Source organism: Acipenser ruthenus, chromosome 2 (genome assembly GCF_902713425.1).
Source record: "Acipenser ruthenus chromosome 2, fAciRut3.2 maternal haplotype, whole genome shotgun sequence".
In the NCBI taxonomy this organism is placed as follows: Eukaryota; Metazoa; Chordata; class Actinopteri; order Acipenseriformes; family Acipenseridae; genus Acipenser; species Acipenser ruthenus.
In genome coordinates, this window is record NC_081190.1 from 65,470,410 (window position 1) to 65,484,268 (window position 13,859).

The following is a 13,859-nucleotide window of genomic DNA, read 5'->3' on the forward strand; positions in this document are numbered from 1 at the left end:
TATGGAGTCTTGCATGCCCCTGTAGTTGTGATATGGAGTCTTTCCATCCACCTCCGTTTACTTCAACCGGAGGCGCATGCAATTTATATATATATATATATATATATATATATATATATATATATAATATATATATATATATATATATATATATATATATATTTGCATGCCCCGGTAGCTAAATGCTTAGTTACGGCTCTGGGCAAATCAAAGCCCATGGCCAGTATACAATATTTTTCTGTATGCATTCTTTTCTGTTGAGCACTACTGACACCGTTGAAAATACCATCCTAACTACTAACATCCAAAAATAAAAAAGAAAAAAAGAAAAAAAATAACATTTTATGCCCCTGTAGCTGCGATGTGGAGTCTTGCATGCCCCTGTAGCTGCGATATGGAGTCTTTCCATCCACCTCCGTTTGCTTCAACCGGAGGCGCATGCAATTTATATATATATATATATATATATATATATATATATATATATATATATATATATTTGCATGCCCCGGTAGCTAAATGCTTAGTTACGGCTCTGGGCAAAACCAAAGCCCATGGCCAGTATACAATATTTTTCTCTATGCATTCTTTTCTGTTGAGCACTACTGACACCGTTGAGACGGTGAGTCTTAGGTCGCCTGCGGATACATTAGTCCAATCAATGCGTCTGAACCTGGGGTGTAATCCCAAGGTAACTGCTCACTGTTAACAGGTTTGAAGACGTTAATTCACGTTTTAAATAATACAGTGTCCCCTTCAGACTTGTTAAAGGAGAGTTTCAGAAATAACATTCAAAACTATGCGCGAGTAAATACCATCCTAACTCCTAACATCCAAAAAAAAAAAAAAAAAAAGGAAAAAAAATAACATTTTATGCCCCGGTAGCTGCGATATGGAGTCTTGCATGCCCCTGTAGTTGTGATATGGAGTCTTTCCATCCACCTCCGTTTGCTTCAACCGGAGGCGCATGCAATTTATATATATATATATATATATATATATATATATATATATATATATATATATATATATATATATATATATATATATATGCATGCCCCGGTAGCTAAATGCTTAGTTACGGCTCTGGGCAAAACCAAAGCCCATGGCCAGTATACAATATTTTTCTGTATGCATTCTTTTCTGTTGAGCACTACTGACACCGTTGAAACGGTGAGTCTTAGGTCGCCTGCGGATACATTAGTCCAATCAATGCGTCTGAACCTGGGTGTAATCACAAGGTAACTGCTCACTGTTAACAGGTTTGAAGACGTTAATTCACGTTTTAAATAATACAGTGTCCCCTTCAGACTTGTTAAAGGAGAGTTTCAGAAATAACATTAAAAACTATGCGCGAGTAAATACCATCCTAACTCCTAACATCCAAAAAAAAAAGGAAAAAAAGAACATTTTATGCCCGGTAGCTGCGATATGGAGTCTTGCATGCCCCTGTAGTTGTGATATGGAGTCTTTCCATCCACCTCCGTTTGCTTCAACCGGAGGCGCATGCATTTTATATATATATATATATATATATATATATATATATATATATATATATATATATATATATATATATATATATATGCATGCCCCGGTAGCTAAATGCTTAGTTACGGCTCTGGGCAAATCAAAGCCCATGGCCAGTATACAATATTTTTCTGTATGCATTCTTTTCTGTTGAGCACTACTGACACCGTTGAGACGGTGAGTTTTAGGTCGCCTGCGGATACATTAGTCCAATCAATGCGTCTGAACCTGGGGTGTAATCCCAAGGTAACTGCTCACTGTTAACAGGTTTGAAGACGTTAATTCACGTTTTAAATAATACAGTGTCCCCTTCAGACTTGTTAAAGGAGAGTTTCAGAAATAACATTCAAAACTATGCGCGAGTAAATACCATCCTAACTCCTAACATCCAAAAAAAAAAGGAAAAAAAGAACATTTTATGCCCGGTAGCTGCGATATGGAGTCTTGCATGCCCCTGTAGTTGTGATATGGAGTCTTTCCATCCACCTCCGTTTGCTTCAACCGGAGGCGCATGCAATATATATATATATATATATATATATATATATATATATATATATATATATATATATATATATATATATATATGCATGCCCCGGTAGCTAAATGCTTAGTTACGGCTCTGGGCAAAACCAAAGCCCATGGCCAGTATACAATATTTTTCTGTATGCATTCTTTTCTGTTGAGCACTACTGACACCGTTGAAAATACCATCCTAACTACTAACATCCAAAAATAAAAAAGAAAAAAAGAAAAAAAATAACATTTTATGCCCCTGTAGCTGCGAAGTGGAGTCTTGCATGCCCCTGTAGCTGCGATATGGAGTCTTTCCATCCACCTCCGTTTGCTTCAACCGGAGGCGCATGCAATTTATATATATATATATATATATATATATATATATATATATATATATATATATATATATATATATATATATATATATATATATATATATTTGCATGCCCCGGTAGCTAAATGCTTAGTTACGGCTCTGGGCAAAACCAAAGCCCATGGCCAGTATACAATATTTTTCTGTATGCATTCTTTTCTGTTGAGCACTACTGACACCGTTGAGACGGTGAGTCTTAGGTCGCCTGCGGATACATTAGTCCAATCAATGCGTCTGAACCTGGGGTGTAATCCCAAGGTAACTGCTCACTGTTAACAGGTTTGAAGACGTTAATTCACGTTTTAAATAATACAGTGTCCCCTTCAGACTTGTTAAAGGAGAGTTTCAGAAATAACATTAAAAACTATGCGCGAGTAAATACCATCCTAACTCCTAACATCCAAAAAAAAAAGGAAAAAAAGAACATTTTATGCCCGGTAGCTGCGATATGGAGTCTTGCATGCCCCTGTAGTTGTGATATGGAGTCTTTCCATCCACCTCCGTTTGCTTCAACCGGAGGCGCATGCAATTTATATATATATATATATATATATATATATATATATATATATATATATATATATATATATATATATATATATATATATATATATTTGCATGCCCCGGTAGCTAAATGCTTAGTTACGGCTCTGGGCAAATCAAAGCCCATGGCCAGTATACAATATTTTTCTGTATGCATTCTTTTCTGTTGAGCACTACTGACACCATTGAAAATACCATCCTAACTACTAACATCCAAAAATAAAAAAGAAAAAAAGAAAAAAAATAACATTTTATGCCCCTGTAGCTGCGATGTGGAGTCTTGCATGCCCCTGTAGCTGCTATATGGAGTCTTTCCATCCACCTCCGTTTGCTTCAACCGGAGGCGCATGCAATTTATATATATATATATATATATATATATATATATATATATATATATATATATATATATATATATATATATATATATATTTGCATGCCCCGGTAGCTAAATGCTTAGTTACGGCTCTGGGCAAATCAAAGCCCATGGCCAGTATACAATATTTTTCTGTATGCATTCTTTTCTGTTGAGCACTACTGACACCATTGAAAATACCATCCTAACTACTAACATCCAAAAATAAAAAAGAAAAAAAGAAAAAAAATAACATTTTATGCCCCTGTAGCTGCGATGTGGAGTCTTGCATGCCCCTGTAGCTGCTATATGGAGTCTTTCCATCCACCTCCGTTTGCTTCAACCGGAGGCGCATGCAATTTATATATATATATATATATATATATATATATATATATATATATATATATATATATATATATATATATATATATATATATATTTGCATGCCCCGGTAGCTAAATGCTTAGTTGCGGCTCTGGGCAAAACCAAAGCCCATGGCCAGTATACAATATTTTTCTGTATGCATTCTTTTCTGTTGAGCACTACTGACACCGTTGAGACGGTGAGTCTTACGTCGCCTGCGGATACATTAGTCCAATCAATGCGTCTGAACCTGGGGTGTAATCCCAAGGTAACTGCTCACTGTTAACAGGTTTGAAGACGTTAATTCACGTTTTAAATAATACAGTGTCCCCTTCAGACTTGTTAAAGGAGAGTTTCAGAAATAACATTCAAACCTATGCGCGAGTAAATACCATCCTAACTCCTAACATCCAAAAAAAAAAAGGAAAAAAAGAACATTTTATGCCCGGTAGCTGCGATATGGAGTCTTGCATGCCCCTGTAGTTGTGATATGGAATCTTTCCATCCACCTCCGTTTGCTTCAACCGGAGGCGCATGCAATTTATCTATATATATATATCTATATATATATATATATATATATATATATATATATATATATATATATATATATATATATATTTGCATGCCCCGGTAGCTAAATGCTTAGTTACGGCTCTGGGCAAAACCAAAGCCCATGGCCAGTATACAATATTTTTTCTGTATGCATTCTTTTCTGTTGAGGACTACTGACACCGTTGAAACGGTGAGTCTTAGGTCGCCTGCGGATACATTTGTCCAATCAATGCGTCTGAACCTGTGGTGTAATCCCAAGGTAACTGCTCACTGTTAACAGGTTTGAAGACGTTAATTCACGTTTTAAATAATACAGTGTCCCCTTCAGACTTGTTAAAGGAGAGTTTCAGAAATAACATTCAAAACTATGCGCGAGTAAATACCATCCTAACTCCTAACATCCAAAAAAAGAAAAAAAAATAAAGGAAAAAAAATAACATTTTATGCCCCGGTAGCTGCGATATGGAGTCTTGCATGCCAAAGGTAGTTGTGATATGGAGTCTTTCCATCCACCTCCGTTTGCTTCAACCGGAGGCGCATGCAATATATATATATATATATATATATATATATATATATATATATATATATATATATATATTTGCATGCCCCGGTAACTAAATGCTTAGTTACGGCTCTGGGCAAATCAAAGCCCATGGCCAGTATACAATATTTTTCTGTATGCATTCTTTTCTGTTGAGCACTACTGACACCGTTGAAAATACCATCCTAACTACTAACATCCAAAAATAAAAAAGAAAAAAAGAAAAAAAATAACATTTTATGCCCCGGTAGCTGCGATGTGGAGTCTTGCATGCCCCTGTAGCTGCGATATGGAGTCTTTCCATCCACCTCCGTTTGCTTCAACCGGAGGCGCATGCAATTTATATATATATATATATATATATATATATATATATATATATATATATATATATATATATATATATTTGCATGCCCCGGTAGCTAAATGCTTAGTTACGGCTCTGGGCAAATCCAAAGCCCATGGCCAGTATACAATATTTTTCTGTATGCATTCTTTTCTGTTGAGCACTACTGACACCGTTGAAACGGCGAGTCTTAGGTCGCCTGCGGATACATTAGTCCAGTCAATGCGTCTGAACCTGGGGTGTAATCACAAGGTAACTGCTCACTGTTAACAGGTTTGAAGACGTTAATTCACGTTTTAAATAATACAGTGTCCCCTTCAGACTTGTTAAAGGAGAGTTTCAGAAATAACATTAAAAACTATGCGCGAGTAAATACCATCCTAACTCCTAACATCCAAAAAAAAAAGGAAAAAAAGAACATTTTATGCCCGGTAGCTGCGATATGGAGTCTTGCATGCCCCTGTAGTTGTGATATGGAGTCTTTCCATCCACCTCCGTTTGCTTCAACCGGAGGCGCATGCAATTTATATATATATATATATATATATATATATATATATATATATATATATATATATATATATATATATATATATATTTGCATGCCCCGGTAGCTAAATGCTTAGTTACGGCTCTGGGCAAATCAAAGCCCATGGCCAGTATACAATATTTTTCTGTATGCATTCTTTTCTGTTGAGCACTACTGACACCGTTGAAAATACCATCCTAACTACTAACATCCAAAAATAAAAAAGAAAAAAAGAAAAAAAATAACATTTTATGCCCCTGTAGCTGCGATGTGGAGTCTTGCATGCCCCTGTAGCTGCGATATGGAGTCTTTCCATCCACCTCCGTTTGCTTCAACCGGAGGCGCATGCAATTTATATATATATATATATATATATATATATATATATATATATATATATATATATATATATATATATATATATATATTTGCATGCCCCGGTAGCTAAATGCTTAGTTACGGCTCTGGGCAAATCCAAAGCCCATGGCCAGTATACAATATTTTTCTGTATGCATTCTTTTCTGTTGAGCACTACTGACACCGTTGAAAATACCATCCTAACTACTAACATCCAAAAATAAAAAAGAAAAAAAGAAAAAAAATAACATTTTATGCCCCTGTAGCTGCGATGTGGAGTCTTGCATGCCCCTGTAGCTGCGATATGGAGTCTTTCCATCCACCTCCGTTTGCTTCAACCGGAGGCGCATGCAATTTATATATATATATATATATATATATATATATATATATATATATATATATATATATATATATATATATATATATATATATATTTGCATGCCCCGGTAGCTAAATGCTTAGTTACGGCTCTGGGCAAATCCAAAGCCCATGGCCAGTATACAATATTTTTCTGTATGCATTCTTTTCTGTTGAGCACTACTGACACCGTTGAAACGGTGAGTCTTAGGTCGCCTGCGGATACATTAGTCCAATCAATGCGTCTGAACCTGGGGTGTAATCACAAGGTAACTGCTCACTGTTAACAGGTTTGAAGACGTTAATTCACGTTTTAAATAATACAGTGTCCCCTTCAGACTTGTTAAAGGAGAGTTTCAGAAATAACATTAAAAACTATGCGCGAGTAAATACCATCCTAACTCCTAACATCCAAAAAAAAAAAAAAAAAAAAATAAAAAAATAACATTTTATGCCACGGTAGCTGCGATATGGAGTCTTGCATGCCCCTGTAGTTGTGATATGGAGTCTTTCCATCCACCTCCGTTTGCTTCAACCGGAGGCGCATGCAATTTATATATATATATATATATATATATATATATATATATATATATATATATATATATATATATATATATATATGCATGCCCCGGTAGCTAAATGCTTAGTTACGGCTCTGGGCAAAACCAAAGCCCATGGCCAGTATACAATATTTTTCTGTATGCATTCTTTTCTGTTGAGCACTACTGACACCGTTGAAAATACCATCCTAACTACTAACATCCAAAAATAAAAAAGAAAAAAAGAAAAAAAATAACATTTTATGCCCCGGTAGCTGCGATGTGGAGTCTTGCATGCCCCTGTAGCTGCGATATGGAGTCTTTCCATCCACCTCCGTTTGCTTCAACTGGAGGCGCATGCAATTTATATATATATATATATATATATATATATATATATATATATATATATATATATATATATATATATATATATATATATATATATACATATATATATATATATATATATATATATATATATATATATATATATATATATATATATATATATATATATATAATTTGCATGCCCCGGTAGCTAAATGCTTAGTTACGGCTCTGGGCAAATCAAAGCCCATGGCCAGTATACAATATTTTTCTGTATGCATTCTTTTCTGTTGAGCACTACTGACACCGTTGAGACGGTGAGTCTTAGGTCGCCTGCGGATACATTAGTCCAATCAATGCGTCTGAACCTGGGGTGTAATCCCAAGGTAACTGCTCACTGTTAACAGGTTTGAAGACGTTAATTCACGTTTTAAATAATACAGTGTCCCCTTCAGACTTGTTAAAGGAGAGTTTCAGAAATAACATTAAAAACTATGCGCGAGTAAATACCATCCTAACTCCTAACATCCAAAAAAAAAAAGGAAAAAAAGAACATTTTATGCCCGGTAGCTGCGATATGGAGTCTTGCATGCCCCTGTAGTTGTGATATGGAGTCTTTCCATCCACCTCCGTTTGCTTCAACCGGAGGCGCATGCAATTTATATATATATATATATATATATATATATATATATATATATATATATATATATATATATATATTTGCATGCCCCGGTAGCTAAATGCTTAGTTACGGCTCTGGGCAAATCAAAGCCCATGGCCAGTATACAATATTTTTCTGTATGCATTCTTTTCTGTTGAGCACTACTGACACCGTTGAAAATACCATCCTAACTACTAACATCCAAAAAGAAAAAAGAAAAAAAGAAAAAAAATAACATTTTATGCCCCTGTAGCTGCGATGTGGAGTCTTGCATGCCCCTGTAGCTGCGATATGGAGTCTTTCCATCCACCTCCGTTTGCTTCAACCGGAGGCGCATGCAATTTATATATATATATATATATATATATATATATATATATATATATATATATATATATATATATATATATATGCATGCCCCGGTAGCTAAATGCTTAGTTACGGCTCTGGGCAAAACCAAAGCCCATGGCCAGTATACAATATTTTTCTGTATGCATTCTTTTCTGTTGAGCACTACTGACACCGTTGAAACGGTGAGTCTTAGGTCGCCTGCGGATACATTAGTCCAATCAATGCGTCTGAACCTGGGTGTAATCACAAGGTAACTGCTCACTGTTAACAGGTTTGAAGACGTTAATTCACGTTTTAAATAATACAGTGTCCCCTTCAGACTTGTTAAAGGAGAGTTTCAGAAATAACATTAAAAACTATGCGCGAGTAAATACCATCCTAACTCCTAACATCCAAAAAAAAAAGGAAAAAAAGAACATTTTATGCCCGGTAGCTGCGATATGGAGTCTTGCATGCCCCTGTAGTTGTGATATGGAGTCTTTCCATCCACCTCCGTTTGCTTCAACCGGAGGCGCATGCATTTTATATATATATATATATATATATATATATATATATATATATATATATATATATATATATATGCATGCCCCGGTAGCTAAATGCTTAGTTACGGCTCTGGGCAAATCAAAGCCCATGGCCAGTATACAATATTTTTCTGTATGCATTCTTTTCTGTTGAGCACTACTGACACCGTTGAGACGGTGAGTTTTAGGTCGCCTGCGGATACATTAGTCCAATCAATGCGTCTGAACCTGGGGTGTAATCCCAAGGTAACTGCTCACTGTTAACAGGTTTGAAGACGTTAATTCACGTTTTAAATAATACAGTGTCCCCTTCAGACTTGTTAAAGGAGAGTTTCAGAAATAACATTAAAAACTATGCGCGAGTAAATACCATCCTAACTCCTAACATCCAAAAAAAAAAGGAAAAAAAGAACATTTTATGCCCGGTAGCTGCGATATGGAGTCTTGCATGCCCCTGTAGTTGTGATATGGAGTCTTTCCATCCACCTCCGTTTGCTTCAACCGGAGGCGCATGCAATATATATATATATATATATATATATATATATATATATATATATATATATATATATATGCATGCCCCGGTAGCTAAATGCTTAGTTACGGCTCTGGGCAAAACCAAAGCCCATGGCCAGTATACAATATTTTTCTGTATGCATTCTTTTCTGTTGAGCACTACTGACACCGTTGAAAATACCATCCTAACTACTAACATCCAAAAATAAAAAAGAAAAAAAGAAAAAAAATAACATTTTATGCCCCTGTAGCTGCGAAGTGGAGTCTTGCATGCCCCTGTAGCTGCGATATGGAGTCTTTCCATCCACCTCCGTTTGCTTCAACCGGAGGCGCATGCAATTTATATATATATATATATATATATATATATATATATATATATATATATATATATATATATATATATATATATATATTTGCATGCCCCGGTAGCTAAATGCTTAGTTACGGCTCTGGGCAAAACCAAAGCCCATGGCCAGTATACAATATTTTTCTGTATGCATTCTTTTCTGTTGAGCACTACTGACACCGTTGAGACGGTGAGTCTTAGGTCGCCTGCGGATACATTAGTCCAATCAATGCGTCTGAACCTGGGGTGTAATCCCAAGGTAACTGCTCACTGTTAACAGGTTTGAAGACGTTAATTCACGTTTTAAATAATACAGTGTCCCCTTCAGACTTGTTAAAGGAGAGTTTCAGAAATAACATTAAAAACTATGCGCGAGTAAATACCATCCTAACTCCTAACATCCAAAAAAAAAAGGAAAAAAAGAACATTTTATGCCCGGTAGCTGCGATATGGAGTCTTGCATGCCCCTGTAGTTGTGATATGGAGTCTTTCCATCCACCTCCGTTTGCTTCAACTGGAGGCGCATGCAATTTATATATATATATATATATATATATATATATATATATATATATATATATATATATATATATATATATATATATATTTGCATGCCCCGGTAGCTAAATGCTTAGTTACGGCTCTGGGCAAATCAAAGCCCATGGCCAGTATACAATATTTTTCTGTATGCATTCTTTTCTGTTGAGCACTACTGACACCATTGAAAATACCATCCTAACTACTAACATCCAAAAATAAAAAAGAAAAAAAGAAAAAAAATAACATTTTATGCCCCTGTAGCTGCGATGTGGAGTCTTGCATGCCCCTGTAGCTGCTATATGGAGTCTTTCCATCCACCTCCGTTTGCTTCAACCGGAGGCGCATGCAATTTATATATATATATATATATATATATATATATATATATATATATATATATATATATATATATATATTTGCATGCCCCGGTAGCTAAATGCTTAGTTACGGCTCTGGGCAAATCAAAGCCCATGGCCAGTATACAATATTTTTCTGTATGCATTCTTTTCTGTTGAGCACTACTGACACCATTGAAAATACCATCCTAACTACTAACATCCAAAAATAAAAAAGAAAAAAAGAAAAAAAATAACATTTTATGCCCCTGTAGCTGCGATGTGGAGTCTTGCATGCCCCTGTAGCTGCTATATGGAGTCTTTCCATCCACCTCCGTTTGCTTCAACCGGAGGCGCATGCAATTTATATATATATATATATATATATATATATATATATATATATATATATATATATATATATATATATATATATATATATATTTGCATGCCCCGGTAGGTAAATGCTTAGTTGCGGCTCTGGGCAAAACCAAAGCCCATGGCCAGTATACAATATTTTTCTGTATGCATTCTTTTCTGTTGAGCACTACTGACACCGTTGAGACGGTGAGTCTTACGTCGCCTGCGGATATATTAGTCCAATCAATGCGTCTGAACCTGGGGTGTAATCCCAAGGTAACTGCTCACTGTTAACAGGTTTGAAGACGTTAATTCACGTTTTAAATAATACAGTGTCCCCTTCAGACTTGTTAAAGGAGAGTTTCAGAAATAACATTCAAACCTATGCGCGAGTAAATACCATCCTAACTCCTAACATCCAAAAAAAAAAAGGAAAAAAAGAACATTTTATGCCCGGTAGCTGCGATATGGAGTCTTGCATGCCCCTGTAGTTGTGATATGGAATCTTTCCATCCACCTCCGTTTGCTTCAACCGGAGGCGCATGCAATTTATCTATATATATATATATATCTATATATATATATATATATATATATATATATATATATATATATATATATATATATATATATATATATATATATATATATATATATATATATATATATATTTGCATGCCCCGGTAGCTAAATGCTTAGTTACGGCTCTGGGCAAAACCAAAGCCCATGGCCAGTATACAATATTTTTTCTGTATGCATTCTTTTCTGTTGAGGACTACTGACACCGTTGAAACGGTGAGTCTTAGGTCGCCTGCGGATACATTTGTCCAATCAATGCGTCTGAACCTGTGGTGTAATCCCAAGGTAACTGCTCACTGTTAACAGGTTTGAAGACGTTAATTCACGTTTTAAATAATACAGTGTCCCCTTCAGACTTGTTAAAGGAGAGTTTCAGAAATAACATTCAAAACTATGCGCGAGTAAATACCATCCTAACTCCTAACATCCAAAAAAAGAAAAAAAAATAAAGGAAAAAAAATAACATTTTATGCCCCGGTAGCTGCGATATGGAGTCTTGCATGCCCCTGTAGTTGTGATATGGAGTCTTTCCATCCACCTCCGTTTGCTTCAACCGGAGGCGCATGCAATATATATATATATATATATATATATATATATATATATATATATATATATATATATATATATATATATAAATATATATATATTTGCATGCCCCGGTAACTAAATGCTTAGTTACGGCTCTGGGCAAATCAAAGCCCATGGCCAGTATACAATATTTTTCTGTATGCATTCTTTTCTGTTGAGCACTACTGACACCGTTGAAAATACCATCCTAACTACTAACATCCAAAAATAAAAAAGAAAAAAAGAAAAAAAATAACATTTTATGCCCCGGTAGCTGCGATGTGGAGTCTTGCATGCCCCTGTAGCTGCGATATGGAGTCTTTCCATCCACCTCCGTTTGCTTCAACCGGAGGCGCATGCAATTTATATATATATATATATATATATATATATATATATATATATATATATATATATATATATATATATATATATATATATATATATATATATATATATATATATATATATTTGCATGCCCCGGTAGCTAAATGCTTAGTTACGGCTCTGGGCAAATCCAAAGCCCATGGCCAGTATACAATATTTTTCTGTATGCATTCTTTTCTGTTGAGCACTACTGACACCGTTGAAACGGCGAGTCTTAGGTCGCCTGCGGATACATTAGTCCAGTCAATGCGTCTGAACCTGGGGTGTAATCACAAGGTAACTGCTCACTGTTAACAGGTTTGAAGACGTTAATTCACGTTTTAAATAATACAGTGTCCCCTTCAGACTTGTTAAAGGAGAGTTTCAGAAATAACATTAAAAACTATGCGCGAGTAAATACCATCCTAACTCCTAACATCCAAAAAAAAAAGGAAAAAAAGAACATTTTATGCCCGGTAGCTGCGATATGGAGTCTTGCATGCCCCTGTAGTTGTGATATGGAGTCTTTCCATCCACCTCCGTTTGCTTCAACCGGAGGCGCATGCAATTTATATATATATATATATATATATATATATATATATATATATATATATATATATTTGCATGCCCCGGTAGCTAAATGCTTAGTTACGGCTCTGGGCAAATCAAAGCCCATGGCCAGTATACAATATTTTTCTGTATGCATTCTTTTCTGTTGAGCACTACTGACACCGTTGAAAATACCATCCTAACTACTAACATCCAAAAATAAAAAAGAAAAAAAGAAAAAAAATAACATTTTATGCCCCTGTAGCTGCGATGTGGAGTCTTGCATGCCCCTGTAGCTGCGATATGGAGTCTTTCCATCCACCTCCGTTTGCTTCAACCGGAGGCGCATGCAATTTATATATATATATATATATATATATATATATATATATATATATATATATATATATATATTTGCATGCCCCGGTAGCTAAATGCTTAGTTACGGCTCTGGGCAAATCCAAAGCCCATGGCCAGTATACAATATTTTTCTGTATGCATTCTTTTCTGTTGAGCACTACTGACACCGTTGAAAATACCATCCTAACTACTAACATCCAAAAATAAAAAAGAAAAAAAGAAAAAAAATAACATTTTATGCCCCTGTAGCTGCGATGTGGAGTCTTGCATGCCCCTGTAGCTGCGATATGGAGTCTTTCCATCCACCTCCGTTTGCTTCAACCGGAGGCGCATGCAATTTATATATATATATATATATATATATATATATATATATATATATATATATATATATATATATATATATATATATATATATTTGCATGCCCCGGTAGCTAAATGCTTAGTTACGGCTCTGGGCAAATCCAAAGCCCATGGCCAGTATACAATATTTTTCTGTATGCATTCTTTTCTGTTGAGCACTACTGACACCGTTGAAACG